Source organism: Manis javanica, chromosome 2 (assembly GCF_040802235.1).
Source record: "Manis javanica isolate MJ-LG chromosome 2, MJ_LKY, whole genome shotgun sequence".
Classification (NCBI taxonomy): Eukaryota; Metazoa; Chordata; class Mammalia; order Pholidota; family Manidae; genus Manis; species Manis javanica.
This window is the reverse complement of record NC_133157.1, coordinates 23,815,516-23,842,183: the sequence shown is the minus strand read 5'-3', so window position 1 is coordinate 23,842,183 and position 26,668 is coordinate 23,815,516. Positions and strand designations below refer to the sequence as shown.

The window sequence follows — 26,668 nt, the reverse complement described above, 5'->3', positions numbered from 1 at the left end:
ATGCGCTGCCACCTTAAGTCCACCTAGCTTCTTTGCATCACATTGTGTTTGGTGTCCATCACTTCTTTGCATCACATTGTGCTTTGTTGTGCATATTTACCTGTAGATTTCTCTTTCTTCCCTTCCCATGCAGACAGCTGCATGAGAGCAAGAGTTAATGTCTTTCTCTCTTCCTCCTGGTCCCCGCACAGCTAATAAATATGGGAGGAGTTGAATGGAATTGAACACTTCTCCCAGTTCATCTGACTCAACCCACACAAAACTGCTGGGTCTTAAATTAAGCAGGAAACCTCAGAACACCAAATGTCAGCTCCTACTTGCTGTCTCTCTACTTTGGACTCAGGACAAGGCTGAAATGGCCCTGTTGAAATTAGTTTTCCTTGGCTGAAGCCATGACAAGACCTGAGGTGTGAGTGGGAAGAAAATAATAAAGCCGAGTTTTCAAATCTGAAAAACTGTAAGAAGTGTTGGCATGGGTTTTTCTGAAGTTTATGAGAAAGGCATGTTCACCCCCATTTTATTTAGTCAGCAAGCCCTTTTCTATAAGACAATCCGGCATGGAGATGCAAAACCTGGAAGTGAGACAAGGCAGTGGTGCTGGAAACCTGCTAATTACAGATGAATAGACACACAGCTTAGCTTGGCATTCAAGGATCTGTGTGGTCTTACCCCAGCTGACAATTACCATCTTTCTCCTCCTCTGCAGCTCCCCAGCTTCGATTCAGTGCAGCTGAGCTGACATTTGCCATGTCCTGCCCTATGTCAGGAAACCAGAAAGGCTTTGGAGACAGACACCAGGATGGGGAAGACCCAGGCCATTCCTTTGAGAGGAAGAATGTTAGGTGTTTCTCAAGAAGGAGCGATGCTCCCCAAACAGGAAAAGGAGGAGGCAGATGCTGGTTAGACTGTGGAGCGCACTGTACCAAACAGTGACACCAAAACTGAACTGGACTTGATTGTTGTAGGTCCTAGAGAAGCCAAGTGAACTGCATTTTTAAAATAAATTTATATTTATTTTCTGGTGATTATAATCACATTTATGTTTTGTTTTATGGTAACCTTAGTCAAATTATTTACTCTCTCCAAGCTATGTTTACTTATCTTTAGAATGGATGTTAACATACCTAGTAGCCATTTTGCAAAGCGTTTTGTACCAATAGTGGATACAAAGTGCTTCACAAATTATCAAATATTATTTATTTTTATCAGTTTCTGTACACATTGTATAAAGTCACGGTATGTTGGCTGTGGAGAAAAAGAATGGTGCAGAATAACTAGGACTCCTTCCAAGTCACATTCACAAATCACTTGGTGACCCCACATAGATCACTTAATTTTTCTATTCCCCTCTCGTGCCTGATTTAGAAGTCAGGGAAGATTGTATCTGCCTTACATCTACCTCCTCCAAAGATAGAGAAGATGATTTAGAGTCCAGGAGACAGTGAGTATCTATGGGGAAAAGGGAAGGAAAGATTTTTTTGTCATTCTCTCTATCCCTCTCATTTCTTTTTTGGTTTGTTTGCCAAAGGCAGTTTTTCATAATATGTTTTTATTTTCTAAGGCTGGCAAGACCTCCTGCTTGGAAAACAAGAATACTTAACTGCTAGAGTGACCTGGGTTTGATTTCAGACTCGGACAAGCATGACAAATACATTGAGGACAAAAGACGCCTGTCTACCTTAGGACTAAGTACAGCATTGGGCAGATTGCTGTAGTGGAAAGAGCATTCGAATTGGGGTCAGGACACCTGGGTTTGAATTCCTGTGCTGTTTTTCATTAGCTCTTTGACATTGAGCAAATTAATTCACTTCTCTGGTTCTTATTTTTCTTGTATACAAAATATTTTATCTGTCCATCTATCTTACAGGGTCCACACAGGTTCTCCGTGTATTTGCTCTTATAGCTCATGTATCTGGAAGATGTGTAGAAGGCTGCTTAGGCTCTGCATATCTTTGATGGAGAAACAGCTCTACCTTTTCTTCCCTACCTTCATTTACACCCATGGTGATCTAATGTTTCAAGGTCTTAAATACCATCTCCCTGTTTATGATTCTCATCTACCTGCATAATTTGCACCTCCACTTGAATGTCTAATAATCATCTCAAACTTAACATGTGCAACACTGAACACCCAATTTCCCCTCCCCAACCTGCTTCATCTGCAATTTTCCACATTTCCATGCATAGCAACTTCTTCCAGTTGCTTAGGCTCAAAACCTTGGACTCTTTCTTGACCCCTCTCTCCCAAACTCACATTCAAACTATCAGCAAATCCTGGAGGCCCTCTCTACTTCCATAATACACTCCAGCACCTCAGCACCTCCGATGTTATCATCCCCAATCCAAGACACCGTTTGCTCGTACCTGGATTCTTGCGGCAGCCTCCTGATTAGTCTCTCTGCTTCTCCACTTGCTCATGTAGGAACTCTTCTCAGTACAGCAGCAGTGCCATCCTATTAAAAAAAAGTCCAGTCTCGTTACTCCTCCATTCAAAACCTTCCCAAGACGTTCCACTTCTGCAGAGTCAAGCTGGAGCCAAAGCCCCCCAGGCCAGCACAGCACCCCTTTGACTTCTGGCTCCCTTTCCTATAGCCACACAGGATGCTCTGCTGGCCCTGGGCCCGAGGCTCTTCTGCCCAGGACTTTTACTCCAGTGGTTGCTTCTGCTTTCGGTCCTAGCCCCCAAATAGCTCCATGTCTCATACTCTCACCTCCTTCAATCTTCATTCAAATAGCACCTTCTTAGCACAGCCTTATTGATCACCCCACTGAACACTGCACCCTAATACCTGCCCTCCTGATCCCCTTTTCTACTTCATTTGTATCTATATAGCACTTTTCACCTTCTAACTGTATGTTTTACTGACAATTAGAATGTAACCTCTGGGCAAACAGGTATTTTTCCTGTTTTATTCACTGGTGTATTCCTCTGTAACCATGCCTGGCCCCCAGGAGGTACTCAATAACTGTTTGTTGAATGAATGAATGGATGGTGAATGAGCAAATGGACAGGGTATTTTACGTAACGCAAGGAGCATCAGCTCCTGTACTCTTGAAAATGATCATTGGTTAATTATCTCCTGTTACAGACTAGTAAATCGAAGCTCTGAGAGATTAAAGAATTTTCATATGATGATACAATGGGTGTGTTTATGGTCATATTAAATCAGGTCTCATCATTTTCAAATTCATGCTCTTTCCATATTACAAAACAGGATACATTTGACTAAGATCTTAAAATTTACGCTTAAAATCTTTTTCTTTTTAAATTTCTAGCCTTACCTCCTTGCATAGTTCCTTCAGGCTCTGGCATGTATCAGGATTTAGGCAAAAGAGGCTTCTGTGTCCCCGTAGACATCCTACAGAGATCTGTGTGCATGCTGAGCCTTGGCCCTGCCCCCAGGCAGAACCTCCTCTGTCCCCTCTCTGCTGGGGCAGGAGAGTGTGGATAACCAAGCTGGCGAGGGCTGGTGTTTCGTGCCAACGTCCCTGCCATTAAGGAGTCCGTTGGATTCATGTCCCAGTCCCTGGTGCCTCCTCCCCCATCAGGCAGGCTCCTGTCTCTGGTTTTCTGAAACAACTTTTTTCTTTCCTTCACACAGCTTTCATCTTCTTGCTTTTAGCTTGACGTTGTGTCCGGCCACACAGGCCATGTTGGCTATTTTTACTGACAGCAGCCACTAGCCCATATGGTTCCCATTACCACAAACTGTTACCTTCACTGAAATCGGTTTGCAAATGAATGGACTGCAGACTATGGGGCGGTCAAGTCCACATGTCCACACCCAGGATCGGCTTGGACAGGTATGTTGGTCTTGATGAATGTCCTTTAAAACCAAATCAGGTTGGACAAAATGCTGATTAATTACTCAATTTTTTTTTTTTCTCCTTTTCTCCCATGTTCAATTCAGTAAGTTTTCAACAGGGTCAAGTTTCAAAGTCAGACTACATTTTATAGAGCGACAAATTTGATTTTGTTTCTTTCCATTCCAGGAGCTTGCTCTAGGATGATATCTTAATGGGACATGATGCCTGTTAGCTCCTTGGAGAGTGACAAACAATGACGCGCAGTTGTCAGTGCAAAGTGTATGTGTACATGATGGGATATGACGGATCCTGAGCATCTCCTGCCTCCAGGCAAATGGTTAGAGACCCCCATGGCTTCAGTGCTATCAATACACCTCCTTCAGCATGTAAAACACCGTATAATTCACAAAATGTTTTCAAATACATCATCTTATTTGAGCCTTACAGTCTTGCTGTGAGACTGGGCTTTTCATTTCCATTTTACAGGTGAGGAAACTGAAAATCTGAGGGGCTAACTGACTTTCCCAAGATTACGTGCTGGGAAGAGCCTGAGATGGGATTCAACCTCAGCTCCCCGAACTGCAGGCCAGAGCTTGTGCCCCAACACACAGCTGCCTAAGTGGCTTGACACAAAACTGGGCAGGGTTTGTTCAAAGACATTAGCTAGCGGCTCACAGTGGGGCCTGATGGGACATGATGCTCTGAACGTGGAAGCTGGTGTTGAGACCCGGGCTCTCCACAGCATTATAAAGCTGCAGCCATTCCAGCTGGATGGCACTGACAGGACTCAAGCAAAGGGCTCCTTCCTGCATACAGAATGTCATCAGGAGTTATTATAATGCACTGAGCACAAGCTTTCCAAAGCAGTGGGCAGCTGAAAAGGAGAACATCACGAGGAGGATGAGACTGGAGGCCGGGCAAGCTGTTCAGAGACGCCGCCCCCGCGGACCGCCTGTGATCCGAGCCCTTCCTACCCGGCCCTCCAGGGTCTCCTTGGGCTCCTCTCTTGCTTGCTGATCAGGTTCTGGCCTCACTTGTGTCCTTTTAGCTTTTCAGACACACTCAGCTCTTTCATATTTATGTCTTAGGGCATGTTGTTCTCTCTACTGGGAACACTTCTCTTGTTCTTTTCAAGTCAGAGTTTTCCACGTTAAGTGTCCCCGTCTTAGGAAGTCCTTCCTTGGCCATGAAATGGGTTGAATAGTGATGCTCCCACCCTCCCACACAAAAAAAGATATGGTCATTTCCCAACATCTGGAAAGTGTGAAGGTGACCAAACTTGGAAAAAGGGTCTTTGCAGATGTAATTAATTCAGGATCTTGAGATAACATCATCCTGGATTTAGGGTGGGCCCTAAATTCAATGACAGGTGTCCTTAGTCCTTCTCAGAAGAGGAGGGAACATGGAGATCCAGAGAGAGAAGATGCTGATGTGGAAAGTGGAGGCAGAGATGGAAGTTATGCAGCCATGAGAAGCTGGATGTGGCGAGGAAGGATTCTCCCCGAGAGCTTTCGAGGGAGCCCAGCCTGGCTGACACCTGGATTTCAGACATCTGACCTCCGGAACTGTGAGAATGGATTTCTGTTGGTTTTAAGCCACCAAGTTTGTGGTTAATTTGTTCCAGCAGCCCTAGGAAATAAGGCAGCCATCTAACCTAAGTAGCTCCCCTCCCCTCCCTGCATATACATGGACATTTATTCACTGTTATTTCGTGTTTGATGCTTTCATGTCAATGATCAATTTCCAAATATGCCATCATTTGGGATGTCTTGTGTCTTGTTCTTAATCCTACTTCTTGAGGGCAGGGACCATGCCTGCCTTTCTCACCTTACACAATTCCTAGCACATTGCTGGGTACGTGGCAGGTGTTCAAAAATACTCATGGAATAAATGAGTTCTGCCTTTTCTGGCTTTGTATCGTTCCCTGCACTCCTCCACACTGCCTTCTGCCACACTCCTCTCCCCACGGCCTTCTCACTTCTCAGGCCTCTGTCCAGAATGCTGCCAGCCCCTTCCCTGTCTGGCAAATTCCAACTAGTTCTTCAAGATGGAGCACAGAGCCTTCCAGTGGAAGCATGGTCTAGTTTCCTCCCAAGTGGCCTACTGTTCCCTTCTCTGTCGCAGCACGTAAAAGAGGGAACAGAATGTCTGAGTACTTGGCTGACTTCCCACTGTTTCTTGCTCTCTGGGAGGCCAGGACCATACTCACATCTATAACTCAACATCCATCACTCAGCCTAGCACTGAATGGGCATCTCACCCAAGTGTGTTAAGTCTTTATAGAAAATAGCTACTATAATCCATTTTTTAAATAGACTTTGCTTTTTGGAACCGTCAAGATTTATAGAAAAGACAGTTTCCATATACCTGGTACCCAGTATCCCCTATTATTAATATCTCATATTAGTATTGGCACATTTGTTGCAACTAATGAACTAATATTGATAGATTATTATTTAACTAAAGTTCTCTTTTTTTGTTCAGATTTCCTTAGTTTTTACCAATTTTTTGTTGTTGGTGTTGTTCTAAGATTCCATCCAGGATGCCTCCTTATATTTCGTTATCATGTCTCCTTAAGCTCCTCTTGCTGTGACAGTTGCAGCTTCCTCTGTGTTTTGGGGACCCTGACAGTTTTCAGGAGTACTAATCAGGTATTCTATAGAATACACCCCTAATGGAATTTCATGTTTTCCTCCTGATTATATTGGGTTGATGGGTGTTTAAGAGGAAGATCTCACAGAGGTCAAGTGCCACAACTGTATCATCACATCAAATCAAGGGTACATACTGTCAACGTGATTTATGGCTGTTGACTTTGACCTTAATCGCCTCACTGAGGCAGTGTGTGCGGTTTCTCCACTGCGAAGTTATTTTCCCCTCTTTCCATAACATATTCTGGAAGGAAATCACTATCAGCAGCTACAATTCATCTTTAAGCTGTAACTGCTTTGATTTAGTAAGTGGTGCACTGAATAACATCCATCATTGATTAATTGTCACAACACTCGAAAGGCAAACTGAGGGCCAAAAAAATTAAACTATATACCCCAGGTCACACAGCTGGTAGGAATGGAGACAAATCTGGTTAGATCTGAGTCTGAAGGCTCACTTCTTCACTGCGCCCTTTTCATATGCTTCACCAGAGAACTAATCAACTCGGTTCTTAACATGGCCTTCCAAGTGCCCTGGGTCCTGCTGTGCTGGGAATGAGGTAGAAACCTGGATTGGTGGAGCAATAGTTCACCATCTACGCTGCCTTTGCAAGCAGTTTAACAGACAGCTCTGTTCCATGTCCTAGCATAAGTCTCTTTATGCCCCTGCACACATTAGCAAGAGTCATAAACTCATCAGCTCTGCCTGGAACACTTCAGAGACGCCAGATTCTAGCTTCGGCCATCTAGCTCAGATTTAAACACATTCAAAGCTGAGAGGAGTGGGAAGGCAGGAAGGGCTTGAGGATTCTTTTCAAGGGTAGGGGGAAGAAAGGCAGCATAACATCCTAGAATATAGAGCTTAAGGGACTTAAAGGCCCAGAGAGTGGCAGTGACTTACCACAGGCTGGCTCACAGGGAGACACCGCAGAGCTGGAACTAGGGACAGTGTCCTCAGATTGACTCAGTACTATTTTTATTTAAGACAAGTGGCTGCCAAGAAGAAGGAAAGCCATGGCTCATCATTGTTCACACTTGGAAGGCTCCATTGGTAAGAACAAGGTCTGAGAAATGGGCTTCCCATCACTGGTGGCCATTTTGGGTCCACTGGGACATGTAACTACTCCTCATCTGCCCTCCATGGGTCATTCCTTAGCCTCTAGATTAACCAGAACCAAACGCTGAAGGAACCACCCCTTAGATGGGAAGCACTATAGAGAGGGGGAAATCCGATGATCCAGATCTGTTATCTTCCCTTCCAACAGGGAAAACATCTTGCTTCTCACTGAGGCCATTTCCAGAGTGTCTGAGGACCAGTGAGAGAGGATCGCAGGTCCGTGGGTTCACATGACCATGAACAGGAACCAGGTGATGGAGGTTGGATACCTTTCCTTTTACAGGGTTCTATGGATCATAAATCAAGGCAGGGACTTATGATAAGTCAGCAGCATCTGAAACTATTCAAAGTAAATCTATTTTAAAGAATTTGCCTAATAACCACTTCTACAGTGGCAAACATTTATAGAGAAATCTCTCTCCTACATTATTTCCTGTGTCTCTCCCAGTGGATTTGACACAATTGTTCCCATTTCACAGAGGAATAAATTAAAGCTTAGAGAAACGACATCTCTTACCTAAGGTAATGGAACAAAACCTGGATCCAAGATTTCAACCATGATCTTTGGACAATCTGATCATCTCTGTCTCCTATTTCTGTTTATAACACACACCTATTGACTCCACATATCTCATGTTGCATTCTAAGTCCAGACATTCTAAGTAGGTGACAACTGAGGAGGTATTTTCAGGAGATGGATGAGATATTCTCACTCCACACATTGAAAAATAAAAAGGAGAGTGAGGAGCTGAGGATTTGGCCTGGATTGTGAAGGGCCCTTTTTGTTCCAGGAAAGGCTAAAGATGCCAAATGCACTAGGGAATTGGCTGAGGAGGAAGAGAATAACAGGTATCAGTAAAGCTACCAAAAGAGATGAGCTGAGTTTTGAGATGGGGGGGGTGGAGTGGGGTGGGGATCTAATCCATTTCCATTAACCTGCCCTGCCCTGCAGGGCACCTGCCGCAAAGCATAGCAGCGCAGGTTGAAGTGACCAATGAATGAATGACAGCTGAAAAGACAGGTTCATAGTGACCGCACTAGAGGGGGTGAGGATTTACTAATACGGGGGAACTGTGGAACCACTGTGTTGTATATTTGAAACCAATATAAGATTGTATATCAAAGATACTTCAATAAAAAGAGAGAGAGAGAGAAACAGGTTGAAGCAATCAAGGGTTTGCCTTTTCGGGACTTTCCTTTCTGGGACAGATTTCAAGCAAGTGCAAATATAAAGGTCAGATATGCAGAAAGAATCTCCAGGAATAACAATGAGAGGGACACAAAGGGTAATACGGCAGGGCTAAGGGTCGGGGGAGGAACTTGTTTTGCAAATGGATGAAGCGGGTACAGTGGAAAGACAACGACACTGTGACAATCAAGTCTGGGAGACTAACTGGAAGAGTTGTATCTCGCAGAGAAAACTTGTAAGACCACAGAGACAGATAAGAGATAAAAACATGTGCATAATTTTTTCAAAGGGTAAATTCCACACAATGATCTAATTTCAGAGTGAGAAAGCAAAGCACAGGGAGGATCGGATGAGAGGTCTGAGGGAAGAGGCCCTCTCTGCCCTTCTGGGGAGGCGCGATGCACACACCCAGGAAACGAAGGTTGCACTTGGGAAATACTCCAAGCTCACCAAAGCGGAGATTCCGAATGTGGGGAAAATGAGGGTGGTTTCCAGATGACAAGCAAATTCCTTCAACCAGTAAATGAAGGCATTCACACTCCCTTTCCAAGACTCCTTTTGTTTAAAAACAAACTAAATGAGCTCTGCTAATATATGGTTACTGGTTACAGACATGACAGAGGACTCAGCCCACCTTCCCCACTTCCATCCTCCATCCAGGGCCTGGGACTGCGGGAATAGGGGCAGAGGGGTAGAGGCAGGGGCAAGGAGGGAGCAAGGGGCTGAGATTCTCGGGGAGCATGGTGGACGGGAATAATCCTGGGAAGGAAAGCTCAGGTACTGTGCGCTGGCCTCTGTGTGGCATGTTTTTACACAGATGGCCTCATTTTACCCTCACCACAGCCCTGTGATGTGGGCACAGATATTGTTTCCATGTTAGTATTGAAGAAACAGGATCAGGGAGTGATTTATCCAAGATCATACAACTCCGTAGTGATGGAGTAAGGATTTGACTCCAGGTTTTAGGTTCTTAGTGACTGCGAACCCCCCAGCCTTCCCTGAGCATTAGCAACATGTTGGGCAATATCAGTATCAGTGACATGTGCTTCACCGTGCAAAAATCACTATAACAAGAGGTACCTAAGAAAAACTAGAGAATAACTGCATATTGCCTTGTAAATAGTAGGTCTAAATGTTTCCCTTCCCATTCTCTGTCCCATACACCATGCCCTAATATCACCACTTGCTTTGATGAATGGAGACCGACTTACTGTACGTGGTTTCCCAAAGTTCCTTTAGCGCAGGCAGAAGCTCGCAGTCAAGGATTTACTGCAGAGACAAGCAAGGAGTGCTCCCTGAGACAGGGGACAGGCCTGGAGCGTGTGCTCCTCGGTCCGTGGTGGGCACAAGACTCTTGCATGCTTCTTCTTGCTCTGGCTGGTCTTTGCTGCCTGAGGAACTTTCATAGATGTGTTTGTTTTTTTATTAAGGTATCACTGATATACACTCTTATGAAGGTTTCACATGAAAAGCATTGTGGCTACTACATTCAGCCATATTATCAAGTCCCCCCCATACCCCATTGAAGTCACTGTCCATCAACGTAGTAAGATGCCACAAAGTCACTACTTGTTTTCTCTCTCTTCCCTGTGACCCCGCACATACACCATGTGTCCCGGTCATAATGCCCCTCAGTCCCCTTCTTCCTCCCCACCCCTCCCCTTGGGTAACCACTAGTCCCTTCTTGGAGTCTGTGAGTCTGCTGCTCTTCTGTTCCTTCAGGTTTGCTTCATTGTTACACTCCACAAATGAGGGAAATCATTTGATACTTGTCTTTCTCCGCCTGGCTTATTTCACTGAGCATAATACCCTTTAGCCCCATCTATGTTGTTGCAAATGGTAGGATTTTTTTTCTTCATGTACCACTTCTTCTTTATCCATTCATCTACTGATGGACACTTAGGTGCTTCCATGTCTGGGCTATTGTAAATAGTGCTGTGATAAACGTAAGGGTGCATATGTCTTTCTGAATCTGAGATTTTGTTTTCTTTGGGTAAATTCCTAGGAGTGGAATTCTTGGGTCAAATGGTATTTCTATTTTGAGTTTTTTGAGGAACCTCCATATTGCTTTCCACAATGGTTGAACTAATTTACATTCCCACCAGAAGTGTAGGAGGGCTCCCCTTTCTCTGCATCCTCTCCAGCATTTGTTGTTCTCTGTCTTTTGGATGTTGGTCATCCTAACTGATGTGAGGTGGTTTTAATGTGCATTTCCCTGATAATTAGCAATGTGGAGCATCTTTTCATGTGCCTGTTGGCCATGTGAATTTCTTCTTTGGAGAAGTGTCTGTTCATGTCCTCCACCTATTTTTTAAATCAGATTATTTGCTTTTTGGGTGTTGAGGCATATGAGTTCTTTATATATTTTGGATGTTAAATCCTTGTCAGATAAGTGATTTATGAATGGATTCTCCCATACTGTAGGATGCCTTTTTGTTCTACTGATGGTGTCCTTTGCTGTACAGAAGCTTTTTAGTTTGATGTAGCATAGATGTGTTTTAATAGGTGGACTGCTAATTTTGAACCACCACGAGTTGCTCTACTACACAATTCTTATATACACAGGATTGCTTATGCATAAGATTTAAGCACTCATGGGAATCTGGATTTCAAAGAACAAAATTGATCTGTGATAAGTAGTATGGGAAAGGAATTGACAGTAAAAATGGATGAGGGAGGTAAGTAGCTAGCAGAGCAGAACTCAAGGTGTTTTCTACTGTTTTACATATAAAAGGTGATGAAAAAGTATGTCAGGGATCATTAGAAAAAAATAGTTAGTTATAAGCATTTACAGGCCTACTCTCTTTCCCTTTTTCTCAGCCCATTAAAGGCCATTCTGTCTTTCTCTATTCAACTTCTTCCCCTGTCCCAATATTATCAGGCAGAAAAGCGTTCAACTGCAGGGAAGGAGACACGATGAGACACAGTGGCTTAATTACTCAGAGGGTGATTTTCTCATATACGTTAAGTTTGGCTTCTGGAATTGTTTCAATGCTTCATCAGTTGTCAAGGCCAGGGATCATGTAATTTCTCTGGCCTTTAATTCACGCTCAGCACCTCATCATCAAAAAATGGCAGGCCCAGCTCCAGGTATCACATTTTTTTCAGGGAAGGAAGAAGAGGAAAAGGGTAGCATAGACCACACAACCTAAAATCAATAGGGACAGAGATTGATTTTTGTGATCCACTGTGGCATCATTTATGGAACCAAAGAATTGGAGGCAAATTTTTATGCCCACAGAGAAAGGGACTGCTTAAGTATTGTTACATCTTGCAGTACAAAATTAGGTAGACAATAAATTATTTTTAAAGAACCAGAGATGCTGGAAAATGCTCATTTAAATTTTTAAGTGAAAAAAAATAGGATATAAAACTATAATTTCCATTTCAATATCTAGAAAATATATAGGTTTATAGAAAATATTGAAAGGGACTATGCCAGGATTATCAGAGATTTCCCTTTTCTTTCTTTGCCTCTTCCACATCTTTTCCAATGAGTAGCTTTTATAACCAGAAATCTTTAGTTAAGAGCTCACCCTTGTTAGACCTCTGCTTCACCCACAATCTGATTCTCACCTCACTGCCTACCAATAAACACTCACTGTCATGTCGAAGTCTCAACCCTTGACCTCTACGGGGAGCTTTGGACTATGAACTATTTGGGCAAGTTAGATCATTCACCCTCCAGGCCAATTTGGGAAGGGTGACCATATGTCCTAATTTTCACTTGTGGCATAGATGTAATTATTAATACACAGCTCAAGTTTTCCCTTTTAGAAGTCTCCAGTGTGGATGGTAAATGATATGTTCTCCCTAAATTTGGGGGATGGATAGGGACTCTGGGTGATACCAGTGCTATAACTTGTTCTCAAGGCCTCCCAACTCGGTAAGCCTACAGAGCCCAGAAGGTGCCATGCGACATTCCACAAAATGAAGGGCTTTTTGGGCTGGAGATACAGATTCAAATTTGAGCTCTATCTCTCATAAGCTGCATAAGCATTGGGTCTCCAAGTTTTGTTGTCCTTCCTATATTTCAAAAACATAACACCTGTCTTGCTGAGCAATGGCCTGGAGTTAGTGAGGGTGTCCAAATAAATTCCCAGAGGGTCTGGCCTCATGTCTGGCAGGCAGAAGCCAGCTCCTACCCCACCCATTTTGAGGTCAGTAACTTCAAATTAATCCCAGGGTCCCCCACACCCCCCCACCCAGGCTCTTCTTGGTGCAGAAACAGCAAAATGTCCTGGAATGTTAGGGTGATCAGAAGAGCAGAGTGGTGAATGGCATAATGATATCTAATTTATATGCATGACCATGCGGGGAAGAATGTGGGGGATTAGAGACAGAAATTAAAGGGCTTTAAAAAACATGGGTGTCTCTTTCATCAGTTACCAGCTCCCCAGCCATGTGGGCCATCGGCCAGGGGACTCTGATATACACTTGCTGCCTGTTTGAGGCTGTCCTTTCTGGAGAGACCCAGGTGAAATTCAGAGGGGTTATCAGTAAGCCCTGTGTGAAGGGACACCCCCACACAAACCTGTGAAAAACAGAATAAAGGGCCTGTGTCAGCTCATCCTGGGTTCAGACTTTGGAGCTGAAACCCTGGGCCTACAGCATGAACTCAATAGACATGTACGTCATGGGCCAGTATGATTCTCAATAAGATGATGAGTGGTGCATTCTTTTCCCACATATCTTTAGACAGAGCCTTCCTCCCCTGCCTAGGTGAAGGCATCCAGTTTCCTGGGAAAGAATTAAAACGTTTTGAGCAATAAAACAAAGAGAAAAACAGCACTGTGTCCAGCTCCTGACATCTTCCTCCTGGTTGTAGTAAGTCAAGAGTCTTAGAAGCCAGACTTTGTTGAAAAGAGAACAAAAAAGATTTTGAAATCCCCAAAGCTCCCGTACTTATGTCAAGCTACTTCTAGTGTATTATCCCGAACAGTTTGGAAGATGAGCTGGGAGAGGCCCCCAGAAACATGAAGAGGAACAGAAAATGCTTTCATGGGGATGTAAAAACAACTCCAAGGCAGCGTTCTTACTACTGCCACCTTTCGAGGGGTCAACACGGGGAAGGGAGAGAATATTCCAGTATGAGAGAATCAGAGGATGGCCTTGCTTCCCCAAGGACAGTAACAACAGTACTGACGTTAATGGCCACAGCAATGAGGACTCACACTACTGCTACTTCCCATGGGCCAGGGGGGATTCTAAGTCTTCTTCTGTAGCTCTGGGAGCGCCTCCCCCGGAGCGCCCCCCCACCCCCCACCCCAGGGCAAGTTCCTGGCAAATCCAGCGCAACCGAAGCAAGACAAGGGAAAGGGCGGATTGGGATAGACTGTTATTGCTCACAGTTCACTTGGGTTTGCTAAGCCAGTCCTTCCTCCAACCGTCCTCTAGCGCTGTGGCCCATGCTTTTCTCCCAGCCCCTCCAGAGAGGAACTCCTTGGGCGGGTCCTTGCTGGCAGTGACGGCCTAGCACCAGACCAATGACATACCAGGAATGGAGGAGAGGAGAGAATGGCTGTTTTCTTTCCACCCCTTACCCCAGCTGCGGGGCTGGCGCTGCGGTGGCCTACCACTATGCAAATAGGGTGGGGAATTCTGGGTGCAAACTTCCATTTACCCCACAGTTCCATACATGGTGTCACTGAACTATCACAATCACTTCATGAGGTGGTACTAGCACGAGCCCCATTTCAGAGATGAGGGACTGGAAACACAGAAAATTTGAAATACACTTTCCAAGGCCACCGGAGAGGAAGTGACATGAGCTTCTACTTATTTTTGAGGCTTATTCTGAGACAGATTCTGTTTTAAGTGTGTTGTGAATATTATCTCATTTGACCCTGAAAACTCCACAGTGTAGGTGCTGCCATGATCCCCACTTTACACAGGAAACAGAGGGAGAGAGAAACTGCAAAACGTTCACAAATCATCCAGCTACCAAGCGCCACAGAGGAACTGGAAGCCAGACAAGCTGGATCTGAGTCGCTGCTGGTGCAGTGGAGCCGCGGGATCGTGCAGCACCAGCGCAAGCGGACACGGGGAAGGTGCCAAGCCCGACGACTGAAGGAAGAGCAGGGGCCCCTCTGCCCCCAAGGGCAACAGCTCTGGGGGGACTTGTTCCCCTGGTTCAAGGGCAGCCCTTCTCCACACTGTCCTTCCCTTCTCCATCGTCACCAAGGCTCACGGAGAGTGACAGAAGGCCAGCACTCCTTCCTTTCTCCATCCTCATCCGGGTTTAGCTGGACTCACTGAAAAGGCCCCAGATGACCTTGTGATCTTGTCTCTCCAGGGCCAGACCCTAATGCATCACTTGATACACAGATCTAACTCTTGCTTCTCAGTTCATAAGCCTTCAGTGGTTCCCATTGCTAGAGCAGCACTGGCCAGTGGAGCTTTCTGCAAGGGTGGAAAAGGTCTGTGTCTGCACTGCCCAGTACAAGAGCCACTAGACCTTTGTAGCTATGAGCACTCAATTACTCGTGCCACCAAGGAGCTGAATTTCTAACTTAAGTTGATCTGAATTGTCTCAGGTGGCTGGATATACTATCACAATGAATAATGCAGGTCCAGAGGATGAAATCCCAAGTCCTTAGCCTGATGAGGACATCCTTTATGACCCGGCACTGCCCTTGCATTCAGCCCAGCGAGTTCCAGTCACCCCTCCACCATCTGCAGCTGCCTGCAGCATCTTGAGCCAGCTGAACTACTTTGGGCTCCCACACGGCCACACTTCTGCATGACCCTGGGACCAGGGCAAGATAAGAGAGGCACATGGTGAGACGCCTGCTCTCAGTGTCATGCCATGCAGAGTCTCAAAAGCCCTTCAGAGCTTTCCCTTCTCCCACGCAGCCTTCAAGCCCCATCTCAATGTCTCCTCCACCAGAAAGCCTTTCCCAACATCTCTAGCCAGAGCTGGGTCCCTTCCCATTGGGTCCTCTATAGCTTATACAATACTTTGACATCTTCCTGTTTCCGCTTCTGCTCCTCCTTTGACTGGTCCATTCTCTAAGACCAGGGACCGTGAGTCATTCACTTCTCCATCAGTGCTGTCCTCACCAGAGAAGGGGCTCACTCAGTGAATGCAAATCAAATTATTGAATTGAATTTTTGTGGCAATGGAGGTCTTCCATTCATTTGGCCTGACCCACAATGACAGATCCCCCTAAAAGTCCCAGATACGTTATAATTTGAGGTTAGGCCAGGAGGTATGATGTTAGCAAACAGAAGGGAGGGGAGAAGATATCACTCCCATAACCTTAAGTCTAAATTCTCTTCTAAGTCTAGCTAGACTTCTCCCCTGCAATATAACCCATTCCCCCCAATCCCGACTGCACATCCGCCACCTTCCCCCGCCTCCCTGCCATGTCACGGCCTTGCTCAGCTGGCCTCTGCCAGACTCTGACCCACCCTCTCTGACCTCCAGTAGAATTGGATGCTGTTGGTCTTTGGCAGCAATCTCGAGGCTACACTTGTTCCTCTACTAGCATTAATTAGTTACTGAGTACACACAGCAAGAGAGCCTCAGAACAGGCCCCCGTGCAGCACTCTCAGACTGGGTGGAAAATGTCAAGATGTAATGAGACTTCTGCTCTGAATCACGTCTGGGGAATGAAAAGCTGGGGAGAGCCAAATCCTGAAACACATGAGAAAAATAGGAGAATGGATCCCAGTTCTCAGAGTTTCTGTGTCTTTGTAACATCACTGGGAGGGAAGGAAAATTCACGTGGAGAGGCTGAGCCCAGCAGCTGCTTAGCTGAACGTCTCTCACCCTGAGTTTTGCTCAGTGAAGGGGCGCTGCGTGAACCCATAGAGTTGACTGAAGTTTCACGTCTGTGGATGGTTTAAAAGAGGCAAAGGGGTTAATATTTCTCTAAAACGTGGAACACCTAATGTGGGACTGGAAGTTACAGCCACATGGGTTTCCTGGGCTCAGGGCTCATCTCAAAGGCACTCGCTTATGATCATAGGGACCGCAGCTCAGAGAGGGAAGGCGACTTTGCTGAGTGCACAGAACAGGTTAGTAGAAAGGGATTCTGGCTCTCAAACCCAGATGCCCTGACTCCCAGGCAAGTGCTCTTTCTGCCAAAGCTCAACAACAAAGGGGTGTGGGTTTGGGAAACACAAGCTGACTTCATTTTTAAACTGTTCCCCCTTCTATCCTTATAAATGTCCCTTGCAGAGGAGGAGAACTGAGGAGTTTGCTCCCAGCTCCCAGGTTGTCAGCCTCTTCTTGGTGGGGTGGACTGGAACAAGCCCAGACGCTAGGGACAAAAGACCTAGGGTTAAGTCCGGGTCTTTCCGCTTATTTGCTCCTGACTGTGGGCACATCATTTAAAGTCCTGGGCTTTGGCCTCTCATCTGTGAAGTGGAGCTGGTAAGCCTGATCCCACAGGCAATTTAGGGAGGTTAAGTGAGATAATAGGTATATGGTACTTAATTCAACAACTCCATTTATCAAACTGAGCAGCTGCCCTGTGTCTATGGGGATTCAGAGGTACCAGCTGGATGCCCAGGAGGTGGCAGGTGTCCACTGTGGCCAGCTGGGAGGGGCAGGTTGGTGGGAGGCCAGTGAAGGCAGCCCCACTGGCTGCAGACACCCAGATCTGAGGAGGAGTCCTCACTTCCCATACACCCTGCCGCCACCTCAGGCCAGGCTGAGCTCCTACCGGCTCTGCAGCATCCCCTCCCTGTCCCCCCAAGACATCTGGAGCAGCTGACTCAAGCATCAATGAGATAATGTTTTTATTTGCTCTGTTTGTTTTCTGTTTATAAACCTGGACTCCTGGGAGGAGGCAGATCCAAAGGCAGGTCCTAGACGTGAAGGTCAACCCTGAGGCTGACCACAGGACCACAGGGCCCGGGCCCAGCTGGGGAAAACACCAGGCCGCCGCTCCTAATGGGCATGTCCGCACGGCCCTGCGCATGTGCTATAACAGGACTTCTCCTTCGCGTCCGGTGCAGGCAGGAGGCTGCAGAAGCGAGGAGGCAAAGCCGGCGAGGGTCCTGTCCCGGAGACCCTCAGGGGCTCACCGGAAAGGCTATGCGATATTATATAATGCAGGGTGCTCAAGCCATGGCAACCGAAGCTCATAGGCTTATTCCAGGATTAAATTAGTTGTGGGAAGTCCTTGAGAAAAGTTAACTATTAACAGTTTTTCCTCACAAAGGGAAACACAGGAGCTTTAGAAGGAGCAAGGAGGTTCCGAGTACAGTCTTGGGGATAAATTGCTGTGGGGGAGAGATGAAGATGTCTGACTGAGACCACGGTACCTTCCTTCGCCCTCTAGGCTGGTGTGTATCCTCGTCATGCAAACAAATGCTTTCCTCTACCCGCTAGGAGCTGGAATCCATGCAGCTCTGCTCGGAGGAGATCACAGAGGCCTGTAACACTCCATCCCTGCCCCTCCCCCCCGACACCAGGAAAGCTCTCAGGTCTACTGAGGAAAAGGACACGTGAAGAACCACATGATTGTGTGGGTCCTGCAGGAATCCTCTCCAGCATCACAACTCCCAGAATCTCAGTGTTCCCCTCTGGATCTATACCCTTGGCATCATAAATATCCTTATCTTACAACACTTTGGTGAGGATAAAATGAAACAGTCTATGTAAAGCAGTTAGAAGGGCTCCCAATCCATTGTAAGAGCTCAGTAAGTGTGACTTAGTATGCTAAGGTGATCAGCAAAGTGTCATGAGCCACCACAGCAGGTGGAGGTGTGTGTGGGGGACTTGAAAGCACCACTGGGAAGGCGACATTTGGATTGAAGGATGAGTGAGAATCCAGAAGGCAGAGGGAACAATGGGGAAGGAGAACTGTCAAGGAGCTGTGAGATGGCCTGGCATTCTTGGAAAACAATGGCAGCTTGATATGAAGGCCAAGTTCCTTCTAAGCACCTAAGATATGGTCACAAAAGTAAGGAGTCACTTCATGGATTTCAATGGCCTTGAATGCCGGTATAAGGAATATAGATTCTGTCTTATAGGCCCGTGGTTTTCAATCCTCAGTCCCCTCACCTCCTTTCCTTTCCTCCCTCCCTCCCTTCCTTCCGTCGTTCCTCTCCTTTTAGCAGTGGAACTTTTTGGTTAAAAACAATCTTAAACAGATGCACATTATAAACAACAGAGTAAAGGTGGACCTGCTCTGTTTGAGGGATAGCTAGGGACCTGCCATGGACTGGGCCCCCGTAGAAAGCAGAGCTTGAGATAAGGGTTTGTGGGTAGGTGGCTGCTTTTTTGACATAATCTCAGGGAACGGGAATAAGGGGTCTGGGAAGCAGGGACATGAGGAAGGAGGAGCCAGTATAGGGTACTGTGCCTAGCTGATAATTACTGCAGGCAGTGGGGCTGGGTTCTGCTGGGACTCTCTGAGGAGCATGTAGAAAGTGCTTCAAAATCACCTAAGGATGGGAAATGAAGTCACTGTCCCACCTGTTTCCCTCCTCCCTTAGCTAAGGATTGTTTCATGGGATGCTGACACCTTTGCATTTTCAGACTGGTCAGCATAGGTACTAAGCAGGTGCCCACGGATGGCCCACCTCGTGGTGTTAGAGAAACCCCAGGGCAGCAAGTGAGCAAGGGGGTGGCGCAACTTGGCCACAGGACCACAGAGCCCACCAGCAATGGCTAGAGTGACAGGCATATTCAAAGGCTGTGAGGTGGGGCACAGGCGGTGTGAATGTAGGATCACTCTGCCAGTGCGGGCATGTGGACAGGTGAGAGGAAGTCCATTTAGGAAACTGTTGTGAGAGACCAGGTGAAAAATAGTGAGGTATAAAACCAAGTTACTTGGAGTGGAAAAGAAGGGGAGGTGCCCCTGTGGCATGTGGTTGGGGAGGTAGAATCCACAGGGCTTGGTGACTGGGTGCAGGAGATGAGAGAGAAGGCACGACTGCCATGCTTGCTAGGTGCTCATCTGGGGCAGCTAGATGGACGGTGGTGATGCTCACCCAGACAGGGAGGTTTACTTCTTCCTTTTCCAGGTGGATAGAAAATGAGTCCTCAGCTTTCCCGTGAGCCTCTACTAAGCCACTCACTGCCTGCGTGACACAGAAAGGAATTCTCAAGTCATGCAAACGGGCTGAGGCAGGACAGGGTGAACACAGGGAACGTGCTAAGCTTTCTTTCTCCCACTTGACTATTGTATCTACAGAGCTACTATTTCCTCCCCTGGCTTGTGGATTCACAGACATTCGATGCAGAGAAGACCCTCTCTTTGTAGATGGAGAAGCTGCCACAAGGAAGAGGGAAGCCCTTGTTCACACAGTGAGCAGGGATCAGAATCCCACCTGCAACCCAGGCCCAATTCTCATGCCTCCACCCGTCCCCTGCGCCTCATTTCTGTACACTGCCAGCTTTCTCATCATAGGATGGGGTAGGGATGCTCTGAGGTTTGGGGGCAGCATTCCCTACCCAAACAAGCACACAGATGAAAAGCCTTGCCTGTATATAGCCTTTACGATATCCGGTGCCAGTTTTGTTATTACCTCTTAAGCTCCAATTCTCCCTAAGCTGTTTTCCCAAGGTCTCACAGCCAGAGGAGAGATCCAGGCTTGAAACCAGGTTTCCTGGGTCTTTCTTCATTTCCAGCATGGGACTAAAACCATGTCCACATACGAAACACAGTAGCATGTAGCAGGTACCCATTAAATGTTATTTCTCTCTCTTCATCTGTTCAATTCCACCAAACAATGCTGTTGCTTGCATAGTTTCTGCAGCCAGTGCATTCTGCAGGACTTTCTAGATTACTTTCTCCTTTTATAAAAAGCTAAGAATGATAGTACAGAGCCTCCCTGCGGCTCAGATAGCTCCCCTAATTGCTCTGAGCCTGTCTTATGGCCGTCCAGAGCTGCAACTCTGACACCGAGGTGGCCCACGTGTGCCCCAGCCCCTCAGATTCGGCCTTGTATTTGAAACTCTCCTGGCCACCCTGGGCATAGACCCTTGCCCTCTCAGTTACAGCTCTACAGTGAGAGCACTCAGTGCCTGGAAGTCACTGCCTGTTCGGGGAATTGTATTCACCAGCAGACCGCGTTTCCTGAGTTAGACAAGCCCATTCAAATCGTGTCCGTCTACTGATTAGCACAGAGCACGGCACAGTAAATACCCATTTATTAATGCAGCAAAGGATAAATACATAAATCAGTGAAACAATGAATGGAGCTAATGATACCTGCCCTTAATGTATTTGCAGAGTTATTGTGGTAAAGATTCTCAAAGTTTATAAAGTGGACCCCGAAGAGGTGGCACATGTGCTCATGCGGCCTGGGCAGGTCTGTATGTGGTGCTATTCGGGTAGCAGGGGTGAGAAGAATCTTGCAAACTAACCTCATTTTTAAAAATTTATTACAGAAGGGACCATTTTATAGTTTCAAATAGAGGTTGGCACAGAAAAAGCATTCAGATTATATTCAGATCAACACAGTAGATTCAAACCACGGGGCCATCTGCCTTTCCCACTTACAGGGTACCTGGAAAGGCCCAAGGGCTTCAGATGATCTTTTTAACTTCCTTCTACTTCTTTGAGACTCAGTTTTCTCAATGACAAATGAAGACGCAACGGCAACTGCCTCCCAGAGTGTCTGTGTTGGGATTCTGCACGGCCGGGAGGGGCTGGTCCTGGTGTCTGCGCCCAGGCTGGGGGACCGGCTCTGGCGCTGTTGACGACAGTAATCCTGGCAAGGCTGGCAACCGATGGCTCCCAGCTTCCAGTGCAGCACCTGGCTTGTAGGTCGAGCTAAGTAATGGTTCTTGAAGAACAAATAAAGTCAGATCCCCCCAGGAGGACTGAATCAGACAAGAGGAATAAACATGTGGCGTGAGCTGCTTTGGAAAACAATTGAAGCCAAGGCACTACATGAGTTCATGAGAAACCAGGTTTGTTTCTTTCTAAGAGATGGATGAAAAATATGGTGAAAAACAGGAAACTGGGATCCTGATGAACCAGAAAGAAGGGCAGTAACTGAAAAAAGCCAGATGGTTTCTTCTTTTTTCTTAGTATTGGGTCCGTCCCCCAGCAAATAAGGAACTACTTTGTATGAATGATACTGTGGTCATTTAACTGGGCTGGACTGCAAGGCATGCTGGGATCTCATCATTCTTTGGGATCTTTTGGGGGTCTCTCAACAAGGAAGTGAGAGAAAGCCAAACCTTGATGAATGCAGGGGATTCTGAGTGCCTGGCAGGCTAGCATCTTGGATATAACTTGTCATGCTCTGTGCACTGTGACCGCCCTACCCCGTGACAACTGATTAGACTCTCTGGCTAGAATCTAGACATCAGGTAAAGAGCAGCAGCCTTGAGAATCTGGCTTGACCATCTTCCCTACAAGAATTCACTACATCATATGCTTATAAAGAGACATGATTGAGTTTTCTCCAGGGAAGTTATGAATATGACACACAGAGAAAATTCAGTGAAAAAGAGTAGAAACAGTAGAGAATCCTGTGAGTAGAAGGAGAAGAAACTGGAAACAGAGAAATGGAAGGGATGCCCTAGCCAAGGAAGTGCCAGGACAGGGAGCCCAGGGACCACTTCTAAGGAGGACAAAACTTCCTGGTGCTGCTGTTTCTCTTGCCATTAGGCATCATGAATGCGACTCCCTCTGAGGCCCGGAAGCCAGCTGCTAGTTTCTAAAATTTCTTTACTTCCCTGAGCATCTTTCTACAAAACTTTGGTATCTGAGCCACCCTGACTTCTTGTTATTTGCAACCTGAAAGAGACACCTGTCTCGCTGGCCTGTTTCAGGCTTGGGCTGCACCTGCACTGTGATCATAGGGGAAGTGCAGAGGAGAGCCCTGGGCCGGGTGTCTGCATTGCTCCAATCTGCTGGCATGGCTGCCTCCAGGTCTGACTGGTTTTCCCCTTCCACCAACACAAGGCCTGGGATTGTGGGGAGAGCCCAGGCCTCAGAAAGAAGGCAGTTTGAAGGAGTTAGGTACTCAGGACCCCAGCCAAGAGACCTATGGTATCAACTAGGCACCTGTCCAAGCAGAAGGTGGGACTCATGTCAGGAGTGAGGGGGATGCCTGGGGTATCCATGGCCATCCCTTGTGGTAGATGGTGGGGGGCACTGAGCAGCCCAGGAGTTGCCAAGTGGCTGCAGCTAGGCTCACCAAATGCTGTTGGCAGTGACCAGTGGTGGGTCATTGCTCTTTGTGAGGGGTGGCAGAACCCTTCTTAGAGTTGACCTGCTCTTGTACTGTGCCCCTCAGTGACGAATGATGCTGCTGAGTTGACTCAGGCAGGGTAGGGCTGCACTTGTAATCTGAAGGTCTCCTGGGTTGTTAAGAGAGTTGACCCGAGAAGGCAGGAGATGACAACTGCACTCATGTTTATCCACGCTGCACAGATACTGATGAGATATATTCTCTGTTCTTCTCTAAGCTATGGTGCTCGTAAAGACCATGTCCCAGTGTTCTCTCTATTCCAGCACCCAATAAGCTGCCAGGCACACAGAAAGTGTTCAGTAAATCACTGCAGATTTATGAGAAAACCTTTAGAGCTGGGGAAATACTGTCCAAGAAGAGCAGAAACCTAAGATTCCAATCTTATATCTTCTCAGGTAATCATAGAGAGGATTCATTAATACATGTCACGCTTGAAACAGAAGTAGCTGTGACATGGCAGAAACAATATCTTATCTGGAGATAATGGTTCAAAATCTGCCTTTAGAAGGTACTAAGTGTGTGCCTAACAGAGGCTTGCCTCTTTGTATCTGTTTCTCATCTGTAAAATGAGGAGATAATGCCTATTCGTAGGGTCGCTGAGGACTTGGTAAGAGGACATGTAAAAAAACAGCAGCCCACAGCACAGCTCGACAAATGTTTGTTGAATGGCAAATGCCATTCTGGTGACTAAAATTCACCGTAGCTCAGTTCTGCTTTTTGCCTTGACTCATCCCGCTGTTGCCTGCCAAGAACGTTTCTGTACTTAGCCTGGTTCTTTCTTCAACTAAGAGGGACATTCATAAAGCCGGCTGACATCTGGTAGGAAGCCATCCTTGGTCATCTACTGCCCATCTTTGGGAGACGGGCAGTAATAGACAGACTCTCAAAGGGGAGTCCTGGGCACTGAGAATGTGAATCCATCATTGAAGCCACTTCTCAGGGAGAACATGGGCACCTTCAGAGGGAAGGATTTAGCAGTGCTAGCTGACTGGCATCCCCTAGCAGCAGGGAATTCTTATTTTAGCAATGCCTCTGAGCTTATGCAAGTATATTTTGGGTTAGAGAAGCCACAGTTTATATTTGCTAAATACATGATTAAATAAGGCAGAATGTGAAGAGAGAGACAATGATGAAGGTTATGGATTTATAAAGTGACATATTGAGAAAAAGCCATGATAACTTTTTGTATCTTTCATTAGAAACATGTGCACAAAGCAGCAGATTTCACCTGCAGAGAGCATGAGGATGCACATGGAGGACCATGAGGGCTGCAGGCGGGGATGCATCACTGAGGAGCAGGATGCATCATGGACTCACTGACTGAATGGTCTGTGCCAGGTGCTGTCCATATATTATTATCCACACTGTAGTCCTACATAGTAGGGGTTATTATTCCTATTTTAGTGACATGGAAACTGATGCTCAGGTTTGTTAAGTGACTCCTCCAAACTCATGACTTTGTCTGAGCTGGAACTCGTCTGTCCAAAGGGTGTTCTACTGAATCACACTGCCCATGGATCTTTCTGGTTTATAAACCGCCTTTTGATGTTAAGTGTTATATCCCTATTCCAACAAAAGTTGGAGGAGCAAGACTTTGGGGTGAGACTTTTATTTAAGCAGGGTGTTGGGAACACTCTTTCTGTCGTACCTTACCACACTGTATTTGACATGTCACCACAATGGCTCAGTTGCCCAATCCATGGCCCTACTGAGAGGCTCTATTATCCTCCATGTCTCTGAAGCACGAGACTTTGCTGACCCCACCTCCCCTCTTGGATGGTCCCACCAGCCACAGACTAAGGTGAGAAGCCCCTGGCTGTACTACTCCTTGAGGGTCTCTCCACTCCAGTCCATCCTCCAACATGGCAGCCAGAGTGATCTTCCCAAAGCCTGGCTCTGCTTCAGGACCCAGCTTTGCAAATCTCGAAGGGCTATCTCCTGCTGATCACATTTAGTCCAGTTCTGTAATCAGGCATTCAAAGTCTCCCGCCATTCAATCTCCAAATCTCACCTTCAGCCAATCAGAACTGACTCATTATTGATCCGTACACTCTGCCTCCTCTTTCCCACCTCTGTGCCTTTTTTCACGCCAGCCCTAAAGATTTTTCCTGGGGATAAGTATCAAGATCATGCAAGCCTGAAGACACACTCTTTCCCTTTCGCAGTGAATACAGTACCTGGGAAATGATTTGTGATCAAGAAATTCTTATGTATTTCTGAATATATTAATGGAGCCCCTACTGTGTGCCAGGTACTACGGTAGGTATCTGAGAACTGTTGAGCTGAATTGCAGGAAACTGAGCCTCTGTTATCTGGACAGACATGTTAATGTTCAGAGCCTCTTTTTGTGTTGCAATTAGTATCATTTGTAGGGCACTTTACAGTTTAAACACCGTTTTCGTACCCATGCTCTTGTTTGTTCTTCAGCACAATCTGGTGCAGACATAGGTCAGAGAGTGTTATAGCTAAGCCAGGTCAGAGATCTCTGAATGACACATTTCAGATTATACACCCAAGATGGAAGGATCTGACCTTTCAATCTCTTAAATCTCTTAAATTCAAATTGCTGATGTTTTTGAATGTGTCAGTTTCTACAAAGCTTCAGGTATGTTTTTCTTTCCCTTTTTTTAAAATCAGTTTTTATCCTTTCAACTATGTAATGCATATGACTTTTTTAAGAAAATTAAATACCACTAAAGGTCTTACAAGGGAAACAAAAGCTAAAATGAACAAGTGAGACTATATCAAACTAAAAAGCTTCTGTAAAGCAAAGGACACCATCAGCAGAACAAAAAGTCATCCTCAGAATGGGAGAATATATCCATAAATGACATATCCAATAAGGGGTTAACATCCAAATTATATAAAGAGCTCAAGCACCTCAACAAACAAAAAGCAAATAAGCCAATTAAAAAATGGGCAAAGGATATGAACACTTTTCCAGACAAGAAATTTAGATGGCCAATAGGCACATGAAAAGATGCTCCACATTCTTAATCATCAGAGAAATGCAAATTAAAACCACAATGAGATATCACCTCACACCAGTTAGGATGACCAACATCCAAAAGACAAACAACAACAAATGTTGGCAAGGATGTGGAGGAAGGGGGACCCTCCTACACTGCTGGTGAGAATGTAAATTAGTTCAACCATTGTGGAAAGCAGTATGGAGGTTCCTGAAAATGCTCAAAATACAAATACCGTTTGACCCAGGAATTCCACTCCTAGGAATTTACCCTAAGAATGCAGGAGCCCAGTTTGAAAAAGACAGATGCACCCCTATGTTTATCACAGCACTATTTACAATAGCCAAGAAATGGAAGCAACCTAAGTGTCCATCAGTAGATGAATGGATAAAGAAGATGTGGTACATATACACAATGGAATACTATTCAGCCATAAGAAAAAAACAAATCCTACCATTTACAACAACATGGATGGAGCTAGAGGGTATTATGCTCAGTGAAATAAGCCAGGCAGAGAAAGACAAGTACCAAATGATTTCACTCATATGTGGAGTATAAGAACAAAGAAAAAAGGAAGGAGCAAAACAGCAGTGGAATCACAGAACCGAAGAATGTACTAACAGTTAGCAAAGGGAAAGGGACTGGGGAAGATGGGGCGGAAGGGAGGGACAAGGGGGAAAAGGGGCATTATGATTAGCAGACATAATGTGGGGCGGGGCACAGGGAAGACAGTATAACACAGAGAAGACAAGTAGTGACTTTATAG

General features: G+C 46.0%; 1 long non-coding RNA gene across 1 annotated transcript in view; it reads right to left on the bottom strand.

The window, feature by feature from the left end:
- Window positions 1-2,160: 2,160 nt before the first annotated feature.
- Window positions 2,161-26,668, bottom strand: part of LOC140847182 (uncharacterized) — an 80,020-nt gene continuing 55,512 nt past the window's right edge. Inside the window, exon 3 of the long non-coding RNA XR_012126894.1 lies at window positions 2,161-2,453. This is a non-coding gene — a long non-coding RNA (uncharacterized lncRNA). The remainder of the gene's footprint in view (window positions 2,454-26,668) is intronic.